Source organism: Mauremys reevesii, linkage group 4 (genome assembly GCF_016161935.1).
Source record: "Mauremys reevesii isolate NIE-2019 linkage group 4, ASM1616193v1, whole genome shotgun sequence".
In the NCBI taxonomy this organism is placed as follows: Eukaryota; Metazoa; Chordata; order Testudines; family Geoemydidae; genus Mauremys; species Mauremys reevesii.
The window spans coordinates 51843333-51864351 of NC_052626.1; the positions used below are offsets into that span (position 1 = coordinate 51843333).

The 21019-nt window shown below is 41.1% G+C and overlaps 1 long non-coding RNA gene across 3 annotated transcripts in view; it reads right to left on the bottom strand.

Moving 5' to 3' along the window:
• Positions 1 to 21019, bottom strand: part of LOC120404440 — a 173900-nt gene that overhangs the window by 99641 nt on the left and 53240 nt on the right. For 2 of the 3 annotated variants that reach the window (XR_005597984.1, XR_005597985.1), the window contains exon 1: positions 20195 to 20249. The exons of the other annotated variant lie outside the window; for it this stretch is intronic. This is a non-coding gene — a long non-coding RNA (uncharacterized LOC120404440). Of the gene's footprint in view, positions 1 to 20194; positions 20250 to 21019 lie in introns of those variants that run through there. 3 annotated transcript variants of the gene reach the window in all.

Below are 21019 nucleotides of genomic sequence, written 5' to 3' on the forward strand. Positions count from 1 at the left end.
ACTTTCACATACCAGGCATTTTAAATGGTTACAATGTGGTGAAGTTACAGAGTTCCTACCAACTGTGTTTAATTTGTAATGAAAGAGGTGCCAGGGCTCAAGCAACTTTTTTATTTTCCTATCTGATCTGGCAAGCACAGAGGTGCCAGGGCTATGAACTGCCAAGCTCAGAGGTGCTGGGTCTCAGCCCTGGCAAGTCTTGGCACAAATTAAGCACTGACTACCATATAACCTGTAATTCAGGATAGACTCATCTCAGCCTTCCCCTAGGCATGATTTTATGCCTCTGAATCCTTTTGCTTCCTTTTTCCATCCCACAAGATATTAAATAGGAAGGAGGGGGGAACTTCAGCCCATGAGGGCCACAAGGACTCCCCCTACCCCATAGCCACAAGGCCCATCAGCAAAATCACAGGTCTCTTACTTCTTTAACCACACTTACAAATGGCTGAAAATGATGGTGAACTAATCTCACGACCAAGTACTACCACTAATTACTAAGCCCTACTGCTATTTAAACTAACTATGCCTCCAAGATGCTGTGAGAAAGGTGGAAAAAACTCACCACGCCTCTGCCCATTTGGCCCCAGCAGGAAAAAAAAATCCTTCTAGATCCCCAAAACATGATTAGTCAGATCCACAGCATCTGCAAAACTCAGCTTCTATCCTACAGTTACAAGGATTCTATAAGATTGGGCCCTTAAGAGAAATTTGTACAGGAATTGACTGAAAAGTGTTTAAAATGGGATCCCTTGCAAGTTCTTACTCTTTACACGTGTGGTCATTTTAAATAACACGAACAAATAATACCTTCAGGAGAAGAACTTGAACACTGCAAATATAGATTAAGCAAGCCCAAATTATCTTTAATTATAAATATAGTTCCTGTATCTAGAGTTCATCTGGTATTTGGCATTAGCTAATTTTAGAGTTAATTAAGTATATTATAGCTACCTCTGTTTTTTTGCCCTGGTTGCTATGAAATTGTAAGCTTTTAGGCAAAAAATGGAGGGGATTATCAATACCATACTCTAAAATACCTCAGTCCAGTGCTCGGAAAATCAAACCTATGGGATCCTCTGGAACACTCATTATTCTACCATTTTATACATGTATGAACTGCAAAGATGAGTCAGCATTGCTTGGTAGATGTTTGACCAGCTCTTTTATTAATATGAATAATCACATATACGGCTGTGAAGGAAAAAGTAACACATTATCTGCTTCCCAGTTATTGTTCATGATAATTGTGGAACAAATCAGTAGCTTTACATCACATTTTATAGCAGTACAGTTTATGAAACCATTTTCAAAGTTCTAATGGAAAATCCAGATCAAGAAATTAAATTGGATGGAAATCATAATCTATATAGACACTCACAAGTATTAAAATTATTTTCTGGAAAAAAGTATGAATATATTTTAATATAAAAATCAGAATATCTTACAGTATAGTTCAGGCTATCTTTGCAGTTCTGTCACAATTTTACTTTTCTCCACTAGGTGGATGTTTATTATCAATGCACATGCTTAGATTTAACATAGCTGACACATTCAAGTTAAAATTATGGGGAAAATTGTTAATTTTAAAAGCAAAAAAGCAAAAACTTGAAATGAAAATAATTACACATCTCAAGACATACTCATGAAAATAATCACAAATATTACAATTTAGCTTGCTGTATAAAATCAACGTGCTCATGTACTACTCTTGGACTCTTCTATTATCCTTCAGAAGTGAGCATTTAAATTACTAATTGTATATGTTATACAAGAACCAAAACTTCCTATACCCTATTTTTTTTCTATTGCTAATTCATATGTAGGGAATGGTATTCTGCTATAGGCTTGGTCCAATTGCAGATTTCAGTACTTGCTGATTTCAAAGTGTTGGTGGAGGAAACAAAAATATGTTCTAAGTTTAGAACAAGCAGATTAGCTTAGGATCTTCAAATAGCTTTGAGGGTGGTAGAACATTTTCATTCTTGAGTTCAGGCCTGATCCTTCAATCATGTACCACAAAGTCAGACCATTGGTCAGTAGACAAGTTGTATTAAGCAGGATCATGCCCTTAATATGTAGAAAATGCCAATTTCAATGGAGGGAATATTGTGAAGTTAGAGGAGGAGATTTGGAGTCATTACTCCTGGGTTCTGCCACTAAATTTCTTGGTGAATTTGGGCATGTTATTTAACCTGTTTTTGAATCACTGTTTCATGGGCTGAAATACAATAAAACCTTAAAGCCAGCTTAACTGGCTACGTGGGGGATTCCTGGATGGTATCACTGGGTCTACACCAGCCCCTTCCAGCCCCCATTCAGAGGCATAGCAAAAGTGCTCTTCTATGGTTCCCTTGAGGACCATTGCAACTGGTTACACTTAGAGCTTAGAGGCTGCTTTAACTTATTTCTCAGCAGCGAACCAGCGCCCTGTTGCATGAGGATTAGGGAGATGCAAAGGTGGTGACTGTGATGTTTTGGGGACCACTCATAGTAGTAATGAGTTCTGTCGCCACCTGCCCTGGAACCCTGGGGGCCTTTGTTCTGACACAAGAAGCCAGCCCACAAGCACAAGATCTCACGAAGCCAATCACTCTTTGTAAGGCCACACCGACAGCCCTTCCAGTCCCAAGTCTCCCCAAGTACTTCCTCCACAAAATCTTAACTGCCAGATACTCAGCCCCGAAGGTGTGAAACTAGCACCTCAGATATCAGGTCCCTTTGGCACACACACTCCATACAGTTTGTGCACTGGAGACCTGCTTGGGGTAAAAATAAACAAGAAGTTTATTTAATAGAAAAATCACAGAATCAATAATGAACTAATAAGGGAAATCAAACTTATACAAGTTACACAAAAACAAATATAAAAGTGCAACCTCAGGCTTCACATTTTCATATTAGATAAAATCCCTTTTCTATTAAGTTACCTTTTGCCTTAGAACAGTTTCTCAGCTATAGGAGGGATCCAGTATTCAGAGACAACCTCCCTTCTCTAGACTGTCCCCCAAGTTCTGGATAAAAACCTCAGTTCCAAGCCTGCTTTGAAAAGCTTTTTCCTTTCCTTTTCTCTTCTTTTATTCTTTCAGTCCACAAGTGACTTGTGATTAATCTGAGTGGGGGAATTCCCTCTTGATTTAATGTTCTGGAGCCAGGATGTTCTTTTCAATTTTGAGTTCTCAATGTCTTTCCATTAACTCCAATGGTCCTCCATTGTCTTTTCCTGAACTGGACAATGGATAGTTACGTGAAGCCAACTTTTGTGCAAACAAGTAGTTTGAGAGTTGCCCCTTCCTGCCTCACTGCTAACCATCATGCTATGAAGTGGTGTTGAAGGTGCAACACAGATTATGAGCAGTACTCTATCCTATCCACAAATGCATAATCTCATCATCAGTCTGTATGTATATCTCATAATGACTGTCATGTTCAGAACATGACAAGCTTCCATAAAAGACCTTACTCAATGTACAATAACATTGTATGCAATCTGTTGATCCAACTGCTATTTGGGGGGTTTAAACCTTCCATTCTCCCTCTGGGGTGTCTGGACCCTGACTGCAACAGTTATATGCCAATTTTTGGCCCTCCAACTCCTGAGCTGCGCTAGTAGCCAAACAGTTGATCTCAAGATCTGACCACCCCGATAATAGATATAATAATACTTATCTTCCCCACAAAGGTACTGTGAGTCTTAATTAATATTTGAAACACACTTGGAGATCCTTGGATGGAAGTCCTAGAAAAGTGTGAATAATATCCACCATCATTACTAATAACAGAGTACGTAGTATCATCTAAAGATCACAAATCATGGTCAGTCCTCATCAAAGAAGATTACCAGAGACCTCAGGCCCCAAGAAGAGTGCTAGTGAGGCTCTGAGTATTTGGGTACTGTTACCACAGTGAGATTCCTAAAAGGATTTATCAATCTTTTTTTGCAGATTAGAGCTCCGATGCTGTTTTGGGATCTCAGCCTGGTTCTTATCTGTCTCATGAAACTGCCCTTTGAGCCATTAGCTACATGTTCATCAATGAAGACGATCTTCTTGGTGGCCATGACTATTGCTTGAAGGGATAGGGAGATGGGGGTTCTAATAGCAGACTCTCCCTATGCTTTGTTCCCCAAGGAGAAGGTACCTTTATGACCTCATCCAAAATTCTTACCTCAGAGGACACACCTTAATTGCGTATCAACCAAACTATTCACCTTCTAGTGTTTTTTCCCCCCCTAAGTGGCATCAGTCTACACAAGAGTCTACTTTTCATACACTAGATGTTAAGAGGGCATTAGCCTTTTACTTGGCCTACATGGGCTATTCAGGAAAACCCCTAGACTCTTTATTTCTATTGCACATTGTTCTAAGGGACCACCTATCTCCACTCAAGAGATTTTCTAAAAGGATCCTGGATATATTATTGCCCACTGTGGTTTCACTGAAATTACACTTCACCTAAGAGTGACTGCACACTCTACTAGATCAGTCTGTCAGTAGCTTTACTCAAAGACATTCCGATTGCTGAAATCTGCAGGGCTGCAACATGCTCCTCAGTGCACATGTTTTCTAACCACTATGCCCTAATTCATGTTGCAAGATCAAATGCAGCAGAAGGAACATAGTTATTTCTTCAGTGATGGAATCTGCTTTGAAATGCCCACCTTTCTAAAGCCTCAGTACAGGGCATGAGAATGTTTAGGACATGTGGGCAAAATGGGCATTGCTATCAAAAATCTCTGATCAAAGGTGTGGGGGAACATATGCTCCCACAAGGACACACATCTCAAATACTTCCAGTTACTATACAAATTGAGTAACCTCTCCGTAACTGCCACTAGGCACTCATATTTGAAAATGGTGACCTACACATATGTGTAGATATGGTGACCTAGATATATGTATAGATACAGAGCTTGATAGATAGATATAGATTTTAATATATAAAGATCAATCATATATATTATCCATCAGCACTGGTTTGGCATTGGCAGCTTTCTTTGTATTGACATGTTAGACTGGAAGATGAATGAATTCCAAAGTGTGTTTACCAAGGCATGTCACTACACAGCCAGCAAGCACAAGAAACCAAAAGTTCTGGTAGTGCAATACAATTGCCAGTGATGGATGCAGATCAATCTAGGAGGCACTTGTTCAGCAAGGAAGCCACATCCCTTTGGGATTTGCAATGATGATGATATATATGTCTGTGTTTATAATTTAGATAGCAGCCTTTTAAGTATGAAATCTAATTTCAAAACATTTTATCATTTAAAAAGAGTCATCATGAAGGAAGTTTGATTAGTGATTTTCAAGTCATGTTGAACAGGCTATATATTGGTCCATGTTTTATTCTTCAACACAGAGCATATTCGCTCCACTGCAGCTTAGTTAAGCTTTATTTTAATACAACTTCAAAGTAGATATGTTCTCATGATTTCTAAGTGGACATCTGAGAGTTTAAAAACACTCCAGTCGCAAAGACTAGGTTACTTTTTATGGAAGTCATGGTTAAGAATCAATTTCTTATTTCCCAGCTTTGCATTCCACTTGCTTATATAATGAGATGTATTCAACTAAGAGCTCTTCAGTTCCCTCTATTTTATTTATGCACCTACTTATATAAGCATAGATGAATTGTGCCTGATCAAGAATGTCTATGATTGTTTATGTTTTATGCTAATACCATGTTCTGTTTCACTGGTTATTAGGAATGGTTGAAACTTGTTGCATTCAATAGCTACATAAAAAAGAAATTGCAGACTAGAAATGAAAAGTTCAAATGTACCTAAAGAAATGGATTAAAGTTTTATATGTGCAAGCATGAAAGCTAGAAGCTATGCCAGCCATATTCACACACTCCCCTCTTGCCCTCCCCAAACGTGGCATGTAATATCTTCAGCTGAACTGTGAATTTGTAGCATCTTTTGTAAAAATATTTTTTTGGTAGGAATGAGACTAAGGTGGTACAGGAGACTTTTTTGGACAATTCCTATCCTTTGTTTTACTCTCTCCAATGAGCATGATACTGTCAGCAATTTCTTTCTAAGGGTCAGGTTCTGCCACCCTTACTCACATTGAGTAATCTCTTGCTCCATAAGTCCCATTGCAATCAACAGGTCTGAATGTGTAGAAAAGTAGAACTCTGTATAGCAAGGGTTGAAAAATCTGTCCCAGACTGTTTCATATCTTCTGGGAAACTTAAGTTATTGTGCAAAGTTTGGAAGCATTAATCAGAGAAAGAAAAACAAAGCTAAAATCAGACAACTTTTTCAAGGGTAAAGTCATGTCAGACCTTGTAATTGTCTCCTCCACAATGGAATCTTGATGTTGCATATATCTGATGACAAGGAATTATGTCAGAAAATCAGACATCCCAAAAATTTGCATAATCATCATAATCTTATTAAACAAAATATAACTTCTTGATGGAGAATCCTCAATCAACTTGGGGGCTCACATTTATGCATGCAACTGATTACATCCCCATATTCACAAAAAGGCCACTCAGTTCAGATTGAAGGTAGTGAAGAAATCACCAAAGACTGTCTTCTCTTCTCCACTCCTGCTCCAGCAAAACACTTACACAAGTCAACAGCAGTACTCAAGTTCTTAAAGTTACACAGATTCTTAAGTATTTTGCTGCACTGAGGCCTTAACAAAAAAACCATAGCAAAATCACAAAGTCTACTAAATAATTTGTGTGGCCCACATTTTTGTTCTTAACCTCGGTCTGCCCATGAAGGGCAATTTCAAGTGGATATACGCAATTAAAAAAAATTTAATATGAAAGATGGAGAGAGTTGCTGGAGGAAATGCAGTAATACCTAACAAACCTAAGATATTAAACTGGTAACTTCTTTTGTAAGACTGAAACCTAATTTGAACAAGGAATATTAGGAAGTATTTCTGAAGACAATCAGTGGGGTTTTTGTTATATGATTTATTAGATATTTTCCAATTAATATTCTTACATTTCACTTTCTTAAACATTTATTTCAAAAGGCTAATGTCATTGCATTGAAATTTCACAGTATACATTACTAACAAGATTGAACAGCATAAAAGAAAAAAAAAGTAACATGAGTGAATGGTTTACTGTGCATCATATTTGAGGTATGGCAGCCTTCCTTAGATAAAGAAGACCATACAGTTATCTGCGTTACTAAAGATTGACAGTACTATTTCAGTTAAGTTTATTGTTCATACTAAACCATGACAAAGTGTAGTAAGAGAGAGAACAAATTTGATTTTGAAGTTGACTTTTTATGCTCAGAGCATGTGATGAGGGAAAATGTTCTGACAGCTCAAGCTTACTCAAGCTTAATGACTGATCTAAATTGGAGCTTGGAGATAAAAGAAATTCTTTAGTGATGCCTCAGTTGTCATTGATTGCTATGAGCAATTCAAAAGCTATTTAAGATGAGAATTGCCAGCTTGGTTCTAAAAGTGGAGAAAGTGGTACATAAGATTAGAGGCTGGTACAAATGCTATTGCATTAAAAAAAAGAACAGGTTTGTATTACTTGCGTACATAGGTGATAATCACAACTACATATAGAGTTTTATATCAGCAGGAAATGACTCTGTGAATCCACAAGGTACATTGTAAGCACTAGCTATGCTAGGGAAGATGAAAATGAAGGCAGCTTGCATTACAAGCATGTATAGCAGTAAGAAGGCTGAAAATAAAATGTTATATGCCAAAACCAACAAGCCAGTTAAGAAACTGCTCTCATAAATTATGAACTCTCTGGCAGTGCAGTAAATTTCTTTTTTTCAAGGGTTTGCCAAGAATCTTAGAATTAAAGATTATAATGAAGGGTTATTTTCAGTAGTTCAAAACTTTCAATCTCTGTATAATGAAACTATCAGTTTCACATAAATACTATAATATGCAGGCTCCATTTCAACTATTGGATCCCATCATATATTTCTATCATTTAAGTGCAAATAATAGTGAGGAGCTAGATAAAAGCATCAGCACTCTAGGCTCTCTTGGAGTCGAACATAAGAACATAAGAACGGCCGTACCGGGTCAGACCAAAGGTCCATCTATCCCAGTATCTGTCTACCGACAGTGGCCAATGCCAGGTGCCCCAGAGGGAGTGAACCTAACAGGCAATGATCTCTCTCCTGCCATCCATCTCCGTCCTCTGACAAACAGAGGCTAGGGACACCATTCCTTACCCATCCTGGCTAATAGCCATTTATAGACTTAACCACCATGAATTTATCCAGTTCTCTTTTAAACACTGTTATAGTCCTAGCCTTCACAACCTCCTCAAGTAAGGAGTTCCACTTGCCACCACCCATTTGCCACCACCACTCCAAGTAAAGGGTTTGGCCACAGCATGGAGGCAAGGCGATGTGTCTGGCACCACAGGGGAGTCTCAGGGTTTGTATTCCTGGACTGCCTAATACTGTTCCTGGATGGTGACTAAGAAAATATTCTTATTGGCTAATGTGGTTTACTCACTAAGAATACCTGGAGAAAAAATTGGGGTCACTGAGGGTCCAATTCCACTGCCGTGCACGTACTGGAAGTAGGATCAGCCCCTGAGACTGTTTCCTGGCCAAGAGTTGACATCCATTTTTTAAAAAACCTTGTGCACTGAGCTTTGTTTTAGTTCATTTATTTTTTAAATGAGGCAGTCTTGTCAGGAAATAGTCCTTGAGTGCTATAACGTATCTAAAAAGAAATAAAATACTCATTTTCCTTACATCGTATGCAATAGCTACAAAATATCTAGGTGCATACGATTTCAGAGTCCACTACTGAAGATATCATTGTACCTTAATAAAGAATGTCTACTGGCTGTTCTTTGTGAAGGGAGACATGTTAGCAGACATGTGGTATATGTATATTGTTGAGTACAAGAAAATCTTCCAAAGAAATCACCCAAGGAGACTTAGGAAGACTAAAATTTTCTTATGCATATACTTTCTTCTGTTGGCAACATTTTTTTGTTAACTACAGAGGCACTAGCAGAAGAGTTTTCCTTTCTCATGAGTGGTTTTCTTTACCAAAGTGGTTCTCTGTGCCAAGAATTGTTTAATGAAAATGTTCAGTACCAGCCAAGTAACTTTTATAGAAAGGAGACAAATCAGATTGTAGAAACTATCACAGATTCGCCCTATTGTCCTCTTCCAGAAAGATCCTTGCCAGAATTCTCCTCAACTAGATGCTCCCCGCTCCCTTGCCAAGGAAATCCTCCCAGAAATGCAATGTGGATTTAGATAATCTCTAGGTACCATCAACATTGCTCTCCAACTTCAGGAAAAATGCCGTGAACAGCATCGGCTTTTGTACATGGCCTTCATCGACCTCACAAAAGCATTTGATTTAATCAACTGTAAGACTCTGTGGAGAAATCTCCTCAAATTTGGATGCATGCCAAAAAATGTTACCATCCTCCAACTCTTCCACAACAACATGTCTGTGATGGTTGTCCATTTTGGATCCATTGCTAACAAAAGATAGAAGTCAAGAAAGGCTGTGTCATTGCTCCACCCCTCTTCTACATCTTCCTTGCTGTCATCATCCTTTTCATCACTGACAATCTCCCCTCCAGACTTAACATCCAATATAGAATGAACAGCCAGCTCTTCAACCTCAATCGCTTCTGATCCAAGAGAAAGACTATTACTAGATCAACCACTGACCTCCAATATATGGATGATTGTGCTCTATGTGGCCATTTGGAAGAAGATCTTCAAAAAACAGTCGACTTCTTCTCTGAAGCCTACAACCAACTAGGCCTCACATTCAGCATCAAGGAAACTAAAGTGCTCCACCAACAGGCTCCAAATTCCCAGGATCCAGCTCTTGAAATCAAGATCAACAGAGATCCATGGAGAATGTTGAGCACTTCCCCTACCTTGGCAGCTATCCGTCGCAGAAAGTCGACATTGACAAGGTGATTCAACAGCACCTCCAGTGGGTAACTGCAGCTCTTGTACATTTGAAAAAAATCTCTTTGAAGATCATGACACCAAGAACCAAACCAAGCTTCTTCTGTACCAAGCCATCATTATCTCTTCTCTCCTGCGTGGTGCTGAAACCTGGGTTATGTACAGTAGACATCTCAAGGCTCTTGAACGATACCATCAACGGTTCCTCCACAAGATCTTCCAAAGCAAGTGGAATGACTGACACACCAACAGTAGCATTCGGTACCAAGCCAAAGCTTCCAGCACTGAAGTATGATCATCCTCCACCAACTCCATTGGGCTGGTCACGTTTTTTGAATGCCAGAGAATTGATTCCCAAAGTGGGTCATGTTCTCACAACTGAGCCAAGACCAATGGATCAGGGGAGGGCAAACAAAGTGCTTCAAAGACACTGTCAAAGCCAACATGAAGAAGTGCAACACTGACAGAAACTTATGGGAAACCCAAGTCCTCAACCCATTAAAATGGAGGACCTTTGTGGCAAGGATCCTAGCATTTTGAGATCCAGAGAAGACAACAGGAAACAGAAATAGAAAAGGAGGTAAATGCGCAACAATTTACCGGCCCTTCCATTGGGAAACGTTTATCCCAACTGTGAAAAGATCTGTGGATACCGATTGGCCCTTCCATTGGGAAACGTTTATCCCAACTGTGAAAAGATCTGTGGATACCGATTGGTCTCATTAGCCACCTGCAGAACCACCAGCAATAACCAGTCATCATTTCTTGGAATACAGCAATCATTCTCTAAGATCAGAGGGGTAGCCGTGTTAGTCTGGATCTGTAAAAGCAACAAAGAATCCTGTGGCACCTTATAGACTAACAGACGTTTTGCAGCATGAGCTTTCGTGGGTGACTTGCATCCGAAGAAGTGGGTATTCACCCACGAAAGCTCATGCTGCAAAACGTCTGTTAGTCTATAAGGTGCCACAGGATTCTTTGTTGCTTTTACATTCTCTAAGAGATCACAAACTATTTTACTATTCACTGACACTCTTTGTTCTCTGTTTTACTACTGGTCTGGCAAACTGCATTGATAGATCTCCCCACTTTTGTCCAGTGAAACACTACTTGAAGATCTCCTATGACGGTCTGTGTGTCTGGGTACTTCTTTTGCTTGGAAAGTTGAGTACATCACAGGGATTCATAACATCAATAACACTTTTTCAGACACCTATAATTTTGTCTCCATATGCCAACAGAAGTCTAATAGGCAAACAGAATAATTTGTAATCTTTGCAATGAATAAAGTCAATGGAACTATTCAACTTGAATAAATTGTCAATTTTGATCTTTTTTTTATTAGCAGGTTGTCCAAAACCCAATCATGATATTCTCACATTTGTTCCTAATTCACAGTTTGACAAATAGTTTGAATAATCATATTTACCTATGTTGCAGACAGTTCCTTGCCTGAACTCCCAGGGCCAGCTCTAGGTTTTTTGCCGCCTCAAGCAACAAAAATTTTGGCTGCCCCCCACCCCAGCCCTGGGCTCTCCTCTCCCCACCAGTGCCCTCTCCCACCTGCACCTCCTGCCGTCCCAGACCTGGGCTCTCTCTCTCCCCCCACCCCACACCCCATGCTGCCCAAGCCCTGGGCTCCCCACCAAATGTGACCTCCTTGTTCACCACAGCAATCCCCGTTTACACTTGCAGTGGGGATCAAACCATTTCTCCTGTTTTTACTTCACTTTAGTATAAATCTCGCCCTCCCCTGTCCCCCACAACTCCATCTTTAGTGCTCCAAATGCACATGGAAGGCATAGGGACTAACTCTCAAACCTTTTACCCAGAAAGGGATGATCTAGTAAAGAGGGTTCAGGCAGAGGAGTGGGTGTGGGGGTGCTTGGGGGCTATACACTGGCAGAGAAGCAGGGTGTGATGTACTCGTGGAGGAGGGTGGAGGAGGAGAGGGGGTATCAGGAGGGTTGCGGGAGAAGAGGTGCAGGGGAAGAGGGAGGTGTGGGAGGAGAGGGTTGGGGGAGGGTACAAGGGGAAGAGGTGCGGTGAAGGAGCAATGGGTGGGGGTACAAGTGAAGAGGCTGCGAGCGGGATGTGGGGTGCAAGGGCTGAGAGGGTCAGGCGCTGACAGCTGCTTCCCCAGCCCCGTGCAGGCAGAGCCAAGAGGACGGACACTGACCTCCATGTACCCGAGCCGCGGGGGTCCCCCGGTGGGGCAGTATCCCCGCTGCCCCGCTCAGCCGGGCTCTGCCTCTCCCCACCCCTGGTGCGTTGGGGAGCCCGAGGCAGGCAGTGCAGGGCTGAAGTGAGGGAGGTGTGTGGCGGGCTGGGTCCGGGGCAGGAGGGGGTGGTGGCAGCTCCCTGGCAGCTCAGGCTGCCCAGCCACTCGCCCCATCAGCACAAAAGCCTGGATCTGTGCCCCCTGCCCAGCCTGGCGGTGCCCTGAACAGCCCACTGGGGCGGGGAAATGCCGTGCCGCCCTGGGGAGACTCAGAGCAGCAGCAGTGGCGGCAGCAGGCCCACTCCTCCCTCCCTGCATCCTGGACCCCGCTTCCCTCCTTCCCCAGCTCCTCACACACTCTGGGAGCCCCTCTCACCGCCGCAGCCCAGGCTTGGTTCCAGGGGACGATGCTCTGGCTCTCCAGTGGCAGGGCTCTGGCCAGGGCCAGCTCCCGGCTTTTTGCCGCTCCAAGCAAAAAAAAAAAAAGGGGGGGGGGACCGGAGTGCTGTCCCTTGGAAAGTGCCACCCCAAGCACATGCTTAGAGCACTGGTGGCTAGAGCCGGCCCTGTGCACGCCTTCAAGTGTTCAGTATTCAGCCCATGTCACTTGGTGTGGCTTCTGTTCTCTGAGTCAATGACTTAACCTTTATAAACAGGAGGTTTGCCTGAAGAAATCATTGGGCCATTGTGTCTCTCCGGGAAGAGGTGCACAGGAGATAAACAGGTCTAGGAATTTCTAGGACACTTACAATAATTTGTTGTCTTCTCTTGCTCAATGAATGGTATTATATGCAGCTGAATCAGAGACCGACTGAGGGAAAGAGAAAGGAATAAGCCAGAAACTTTTGGCCCTCTAAGCAGAATTAACATTTAACTTTCTCTCTCAGCATGTTTACAAAAATAATTAATTGTACATGCATGTAAGCGTGTAGACTTAGTTTCAAAATTCCAACCAGATTCTCATCTAGGCCATTTAACTGCCTGCATGTCAGGGCTCTAGCCAAAATGGTCAGGGAACTGCTGTACTTTTCTCCTATGCACTATATAATAACAATAATGATAATCTATATTATTTAAAATCTGCTAAGTGCATTGATTGAAACTACTCTGTATTTTATATTGGCTATCATGTATTAACCACATACCACAGTGATTAATTTAACTTACTAGCACAGTGCTATTTGTGAAGAATGAAATAACCTCTCCTTGTCCTCCCACTTCATTGAGGCTCAGGACAGACAGGTCGGGGCAATTAGGGAACTGCTGTAATAAGTGACCCATACAATAATATTTAACATATCTGCCAACTGCATTTATCAAATTTACTAATCTCTCATTCTCTGACACCATCTCCCACAAACACTGCCAGTCACAAACAGTATTGTTGGAGAGCTATCTTGCCTCTGACTATATGTGTTACTGGGGTGAAGTACTTGTCCCCAAGTGTCTATCTCCCCAGCTTGGCCCACTCCAAGAAATGTTATCCATGTCTCCAGATGTCTATGGAAAAGACAACAAGGGAATGAATGTGATCAGGTCAAATTGCAAGTTAGACTTGTTTAACAGGCCTGTGTAACCCACACTGGGAAAACATGAGTCTCTGTCCTCCCCTAGCTCTGGTCCACATACAAGGTTCATGCATCCGAACAAGTGGGTATTCACCCATGAAAGCTCATGCTCCAATATGTCTGTTAGTCTATAAGGTGCCACAGGACTCTTTACTCCTCTTACAGATCCAGACTAACACGGCTACCCCTCTGATACATAAAAGGTTCAGACGTCTGTTATTGCTTCCAGCCACGTAAGATAGTATTTCAGCTCAGTTGGTAGGAGCCCATGATTTCAATGCTGCATTTCATAGATTCAAACCACACTGATGGCCCAAGCAGGGCCAACTACATTTGCAAATAAGTGTTCTACATTCCCAGATTCTCTCACTAGTTTGTATGGTTCACAAAACTAAACAAAATTTTCAGAGAATCTGCTCCCAGTTTATTGGTCTTGTTGCTTCTCTACAAATATTTTGCTTGGGAGAGGGAAAATTCTGAAAATCTTTTCATCCATGAATAAGGGTACGTCTACACTACGGGATTATTCCGAATTTACATAAACCGGTTTAGCAAAACAGATTGTATAAAATCGAGTGCGCGCGGCCACACTAAACACATTAAATCGGTGGTGTGCGTCCACGGTCCGAGGCTAGTGTCGATTTCTGGAGCGTTGCACTGTGGGTAGCTATTCCGTAGCTATCCCATAGTTCCCACAGCCTACCCCGCCCCTTGGAATTTCCGGGTTGAGATCCCAGTGCCTGATGGGGCAATAATCATTGTCGCGGGTGGTTCTGGGTAAATGTCGTCAGTCACTCCTTCCTCTGGGAAAGCAACGGCAGACAAGCATTTCGCGCCTTTTTTCCCTGGATTGCCCTGGCAGATGCCATAGCATGGCAATCATGGAGCCTGTTTTGCCTTTTGTGACTGTCACCGTATGTGTACTAGATGCCTCTCACAGAGGCGATTCAGCAGCGCTACACAGAAGCATGCTTTTGCTTTTGCATGACAGCAGAGATGGTTACCAGCCATACTGCACCATCTACCATACCATAAATTGGTAATAAGATGATCATGGTTACCAGTCCTTTTGCACCATTTGCTGCTGTCATAAGTGCCCCTGGCTAAGATCAGCCAGGGGCGCAAAAGCCAAAATTGGGAATGACTCCTTGAGTCAATCCCTCCTTTTTGGTATCTAAAAATAGAATCAGTCCTGCCTAGAATATGGGCAAGTATACTAGAGAACCACTGTATCAGAGAGCACAGCTGCTCTGTGTCAGATCCTGCAGAAATTATGAGCTGTATGCTATTCACAGGAGATGATCCTGCAACAACCCCACCTGTTGATTCCGTTCTTCCCCCAGCCTTCATGGGCTACTGTAGCATTGTCCCCCCACTTGTGTGATGAAGTAATAAAGAATGCAGGAATAAGACACACTGACTTGTTAGTGAGAAATGAGTGGAAGGCAGCCTCCAGCTGCTATGATAGTCCAGACAGGACAGTAAGGAGTGTGGAGGAGAGGAGCCCAGCATCTCTTTGCTAGTCCAGGGGCAATTGAATCTTTTTTTTACACATGAAGGGTGGGGGCTGATGGAGCTCAGCCCCCTGTTTCTATTATGACGATGGTTATCAGCCATACTGTACCATCTACCAGGAAAAATTAGGGCCAGGCGCCCTTGATCGACCTGACGGATGCTAGTCAGCATGGTTACCAGCCCTTTTGCACTGCCCCATGTGCCAATAGGCTGATGATGAGGACGGGTACCAGTCGTTTTGCACCATCAGCCACCCATGGCAGGGGGGGGGGAGCAAGGATGTTGGTGTTGAGTGCTGCAGCATCGCGTCTATCTGCAGCATTCAGTAAAGATAGGGTGACATGTAAAAGAGTCAAGAGAGGATTGTTTTCCCTTTCACTTCTGGGGGTGGGTGGGGGGGTGCGTAAATTGCCGAGCTATGCCCTGACCCACCGTGGACACTGTGTTTGACCCTAGAAGCATTTGGAGCTCAGCCAAGAATGCAAATGCTTTTCAGAGAGACTGCAGGAACTGTGGGATAGCTTGAGTCCTCCAGTCCATGAGCGTCCATTTGATTCTTTGGCTTTCCGTTACGCTTGTCACGCAGCAGTGCGCTGAGTCCCTGCTATGGCGTCTGTCTGGAGATTTTTTAAAAATGTTTTTTAATTCGTCTTCTGTAACGGAGCGCTGATAGAACAGATTTGCCTGCCGTTACAGTGATCACGTCCGCATGGTCCATGCGGGAGCTCTTTCTTTATTTTGATTTTTAACTGCATCACCACACGTGCTGATCGGAGCTCCACGCTTGGAAAACAGGAAATATTCAAAAGTTCGTGGGGCTTTTCCTGTCTACCTGGCCACTGCATCCGAGTTCAGATTGCTGTCCAGAGCGGTCAGTGGTGCACTGTGGGATACCGCCCGGAGGCCAATACCGTCGATCTGCGGCCACACTAACCCTAATCCGATATGGTAATACCAATATTAGCGCTACTCCTCTCGTTAGGGAGGAGTACAGAAACCGGTTTAAAGAGCCCTTTATACCGATATAAAGGGCCTCTTAGTGTGGACGGGTGTGGCGTTAAATCGGTTTAATGCTCCTAAAACCGGTTTAAACGCGTAGTGTAGACCAGGCTTAAGATTAACTCATTCTGGGAGCGCTCTGAAAAACTCCATAGCCACAATTTTTAAAAAAATCACATTTTGTTGTCAATGGAGATACTACAAGTTAGTCTTATGTTTCTGTAAGCATTATTTTCTTTGAAGGGTGAAAATGAACATACTAAACACTAGTGAATGGAATGAGCTAGTATGGAAATGCAGTAAATGCAACCCTTTTATTGGTTTTAGGTATAGTTTTACATGTCAAATTTAATGTTGACCTAAAAGGACAAATTTTACTGCAAAATATTATTCTGCTATACTGTTACTCAGTAATCATGATTTTCCATTTACAAGCTCAGTCAAATTTTCCAGGTTTTCTTTTCTCATGTAATATTTTCTTGCCTTAGATGACATAGGTTAAAGACAAATCACAACATTTCACTAGTGTTTTTTTCAGGCAATTTATATTAATTTTCCATATAGCAAGTTTAAATACAAGTGGATGGAAAGGATGGCCAGTTCACTTAGCTACTAAAGTCAAAGGGCATTGGCATATTACAAGTTAAGAGAAAATAGAGATCTGGGATTCCAGACTTGAAAAATATGCAAAAAGATGTGACCTTTATCAAATTAGCTTATGCGTCATGTATGAAGAACTCGTACATTTACAGTGCATATACTTCCCTATGTAAGTACGCTGAGGCTTTTTTGACATTGACTGACCGGAATTAAAAGAATAATAAAATATGACACTTGGAGTTATTTAGTTTACAGTTAATTTGCAAAAATATATGTTACACAAATACCTAAAAATGTGATTGGTAATCCAAATAAATTAGCCTTGTTTGACTCTGTAGGCTCCCCTTCTTTGCATGTTTATAATAAATATGGTGCACACATATGCCTTTGTCAGAAGATATAAATATTTTAATTTTGACTAGTCTCAAAGTGTGTGGAAACTCTACAGACAGGTGTGTGTGTGTGTGTCACTTACAAAGCCCTATATGGATGAACTTGATAGAAGAGACCATAACAAAATGTGTTTATCTGAACTTTCATTTTCATCCCTAAAGGATTTAAATAGCAATATGATATTTTCCTTTCCTAATCTGAAGAAAATAACAATGATAAGGTTCACAAAATAGAGTAAATCCACTGGGAAATATATCAAAAACAGAAGAAAATGGTTTTATCATAATTCTAATATAATCTGTTATGCTGAATTTAACTTGAATCTTTCTCTTTTATTTTGATTAATTGACACTTGAAAGTTTGTCAAACAACAAGCAGTTTATATAGTTAGAGGAGAAGGATAATTCCTGACTGACTACATGCAAAGGTGTCTTTTTTTCTCTCTCTCTCTTTAAATGCAGGATTGTGAGAAATAATACATTCAGGAATCTACAACGTTGTGAAATAAAAACCCTTTAGGGCTGAAAGTTGGGGCCGGATCCAAAGCTGTGTGAAGCCAGTTGGAGTTTTTCCATTGACTTCAATGGGTGTTAGATCTGGCTCTGGTATAAAGGTTCCTAGCTACCAAGACAATGTTATTTTTATTAAATTTCCCTAATATTGGTCAAGCTGTCATTCTCTGTGAGTTTGCTAAGGAGAGAGATTAGAAACTACCACTATGATATAATTTTACAAGATCACTGATGCTTTCAGTAGAAGGGTTGCATGGCCCTCCATACAATGAAATCTTCACAGTGGGAGCTGCTGGTGAAATGGACCTGCAAGGGGGACTCTACCACCCCACATTAGCCAGTAGAGAGGCTATCCATGCTATTTCTGTGTATAATGGTATAGAGAGGAATGAAGGTGGAGGGCCAAGGGTGGACATGTGGGAGGCCATAGGCTCCTCAATTGCATTGTTCCTTTGGAGCTCTGATATCAAATATAAGTGAAAAAGTGGGATCATAGGCCAATATTTCAGTCCATAAAGTGGAGTCTTTGACATCATTCAAACTGTACAAATTATTAGGAAGTTGTAAAATCCCATTTCTTGTCTAAGGAATCCATTTCCTATAAAGTTTCTAATAAAGTATTATCCTGACCATGCCATAATATATATTCCTGGGGATTTTATGGGCCCAACATTATGGCTAAGCGGATGGTGCAGAGTGGTGAGGAATAATTTAGCAGTGGAGAACTGGCTAGATAGAATATCTGGGAATGCACAGTAAGATAACATTTGTTCTTTTGTTTTTTAAGTTGCAGAATTTTTGCAAAGGAAGTGTCATATTGTTTTGGGATGTTATCTGAACGTTACTTAAATTCACATTCAACCTGAACTCTTTTTAAACTAAGTTTATTGTTTAGGAATACTTTATAGTACTGACTGTTGACCTATTCATTAGATTAAGAATCTGTATGTACTTGCACTTTGTAACATGAGTAAAGCTGCAATATATCTTAGTCTAGCATATAAAGGGGTGTTCATTCTTTCATTTCATTTTTAATCAGATTCTAAAAGAAAAGAACATTCAAATAGAGAGGAAGTTATTTAATATGCCAACAATAATGCTGGCAAAATTCTAAAGAAAATTAAGTATTATAACTTAAAAGCATTACTCTTCTAATAAGATTACAGCTAACATTGTCTAGTCCGTATCTTACTAACTAAGGCCATATCCTATTCTCTTCTGCTGGCTAGCCGAACAGGTAGTAGTCTGGCAGGTGAACTAGATTATGTAGAACTGCTATGTCCCCACCACCAGGAAGGTGGTGGTACTTGGATGGAAGTGATCAGAGCCTTGGCTCCACCTTCACCCGCCAAATCTGCCAGCCAGCCTAGCTCTTCCATTACCCCAGGGAGCCTGTGCTGTGCCAAGTAGAGCCCTAGTGCAGTTTACTCCATCCCTGGAGCAGAGAAGGAACCAGGAGAGAAACTGAAACTGAATGAAAATGCACAGTGCAGTCATGATCTGGCCCCAGTTAAAGAACTAATCCTGCATGCTTGTAGGAAAGCTCCCAGGCACTTTTGTTTAAATAAGGATTGTAGGATTGGGGTCAAACTTCAAAGACCAGCTCAAATCGGTTGATCCAGTTGGTTCGCTCATTCCTGTCCTTCCCCTCTTTAGATACATAGTTATTACTGTCTCTGTCTGGGACACTTATCAATTGATTCAATGGACTGATTTCTAGCTAACACAGTGACTGTTTGCCATTGTGCTCCCCACACTGAATACCTGCAGCATTTATATGCCTAATCTCTGCCAATCAATTTTGTCTGTCAGTCTCCTTCAGCACTTGATTCATGTCGGAATACTCCAGAACACTGTTCCTGCACTTTCTTTGGGAACCAGAAACACATTCTGGTACTTGTGATAATTGTAAAGTAAACCAATGATTATTCATGCTAAAAATATTGGCGTTTTCACAAGAGCCCTTTTTCAAAAATCCCGCATCTCGCCCCTGCTAATGCAAGGTATTATTACTGTCGAAATTGTGTTCCGGCTCTTCTTTTTCAGGACTCAAACACCTTGTGAGTTATCTGCACATATCAGGCTCAGTCCTGCAGTCTTCATAGCTCAAAAATTTCCATTGGCTTCAGTGGGAGTTTTGGGTGTGCGTTCAGTGAAGGATCAGGCCTTTAAGGTAACCTGATTGAATAGTGTTATTGTAACCCATTATGTTAGGAATCCAGGATATATATCACACACACACACACGTCCGCGCGCACCCGCCAAGCTGCAGTTTCTAAAGGTAGAAGGACAAAAAACCAAAACACCCAGACAAATAACTTGTTAAAGATGTGACTGGGCAGAAGACTATTCTTAAAATGATTCCTAAACTAGCACTCAGTTAAGAACAAAAGAGAAACTCCCGACTGAAGCACATAATAGAAGAGTAATAGTACTAGAAAGGAAGGGGAGATAATTGATTTAAATATAAATTTACCTGAGTAAAGACAGAGTAAACAACTAAGGATTTGGTCGCCTGGTTCTACATGTACTTTCATGGTTCTATTTCTCCTTTGTGAGGTAAAGAAAACTTTGCTTGGCCTATCAGGTGGGTGGAGAGACAGAGAGGAATCATCCTGATCGTTAATGGATGCAGAGGTGCTTTAATCTGACAAAACTGGCCACTCCTAGACCTGCTATGATTCAGGAGTTACCTTATAGAATAAATTCAAAGGAATCATTAATTTAACATAGTACAATTTGTAGGATTCACAATGGATTTCATAAGCCCCACAACAGAAGTTAGTTTGGAAACATCCAAAGAACAGATAAGGAAAATTATAAGAGAAAGGAGGATTTAGTTAAGGAGCTTAGCAAGCATAATAGGGAAATTGTTAGTCTTAAAACCTCCTTTTCTCATAAGCATACCTCATTGCAGACATTTATAATTTACAGCCAACAGTCCAAAAGAGTAATATAAGATCAAGTAGAATAAATAAATTGGAAATAAATGTAGAATAATGAAATTGGTGGTAGAAACCAAAATCTCCTTCACTCAAGTAAATTCAGATTTAAAATAACAGATGCTGGCAAACTTTTTCCGCCTAAGCAAGGAAAAAGAAGTATCTGGGACATATAAGTAAAAGGGCCTGTCTGCAATGGCATTCAAATCATTTTAACCAGAACTATGTTTAATCCAAGAGCTAACAGCTCCATCCTGCACCACTGAAGTCAATAGCTGCTTGCAATTGACTCTGATGGAAGCAAACTTGGGGTCCTAGTCTGTAACTTGACTTTGTAAAATGGGTTATAGTATGGTTTA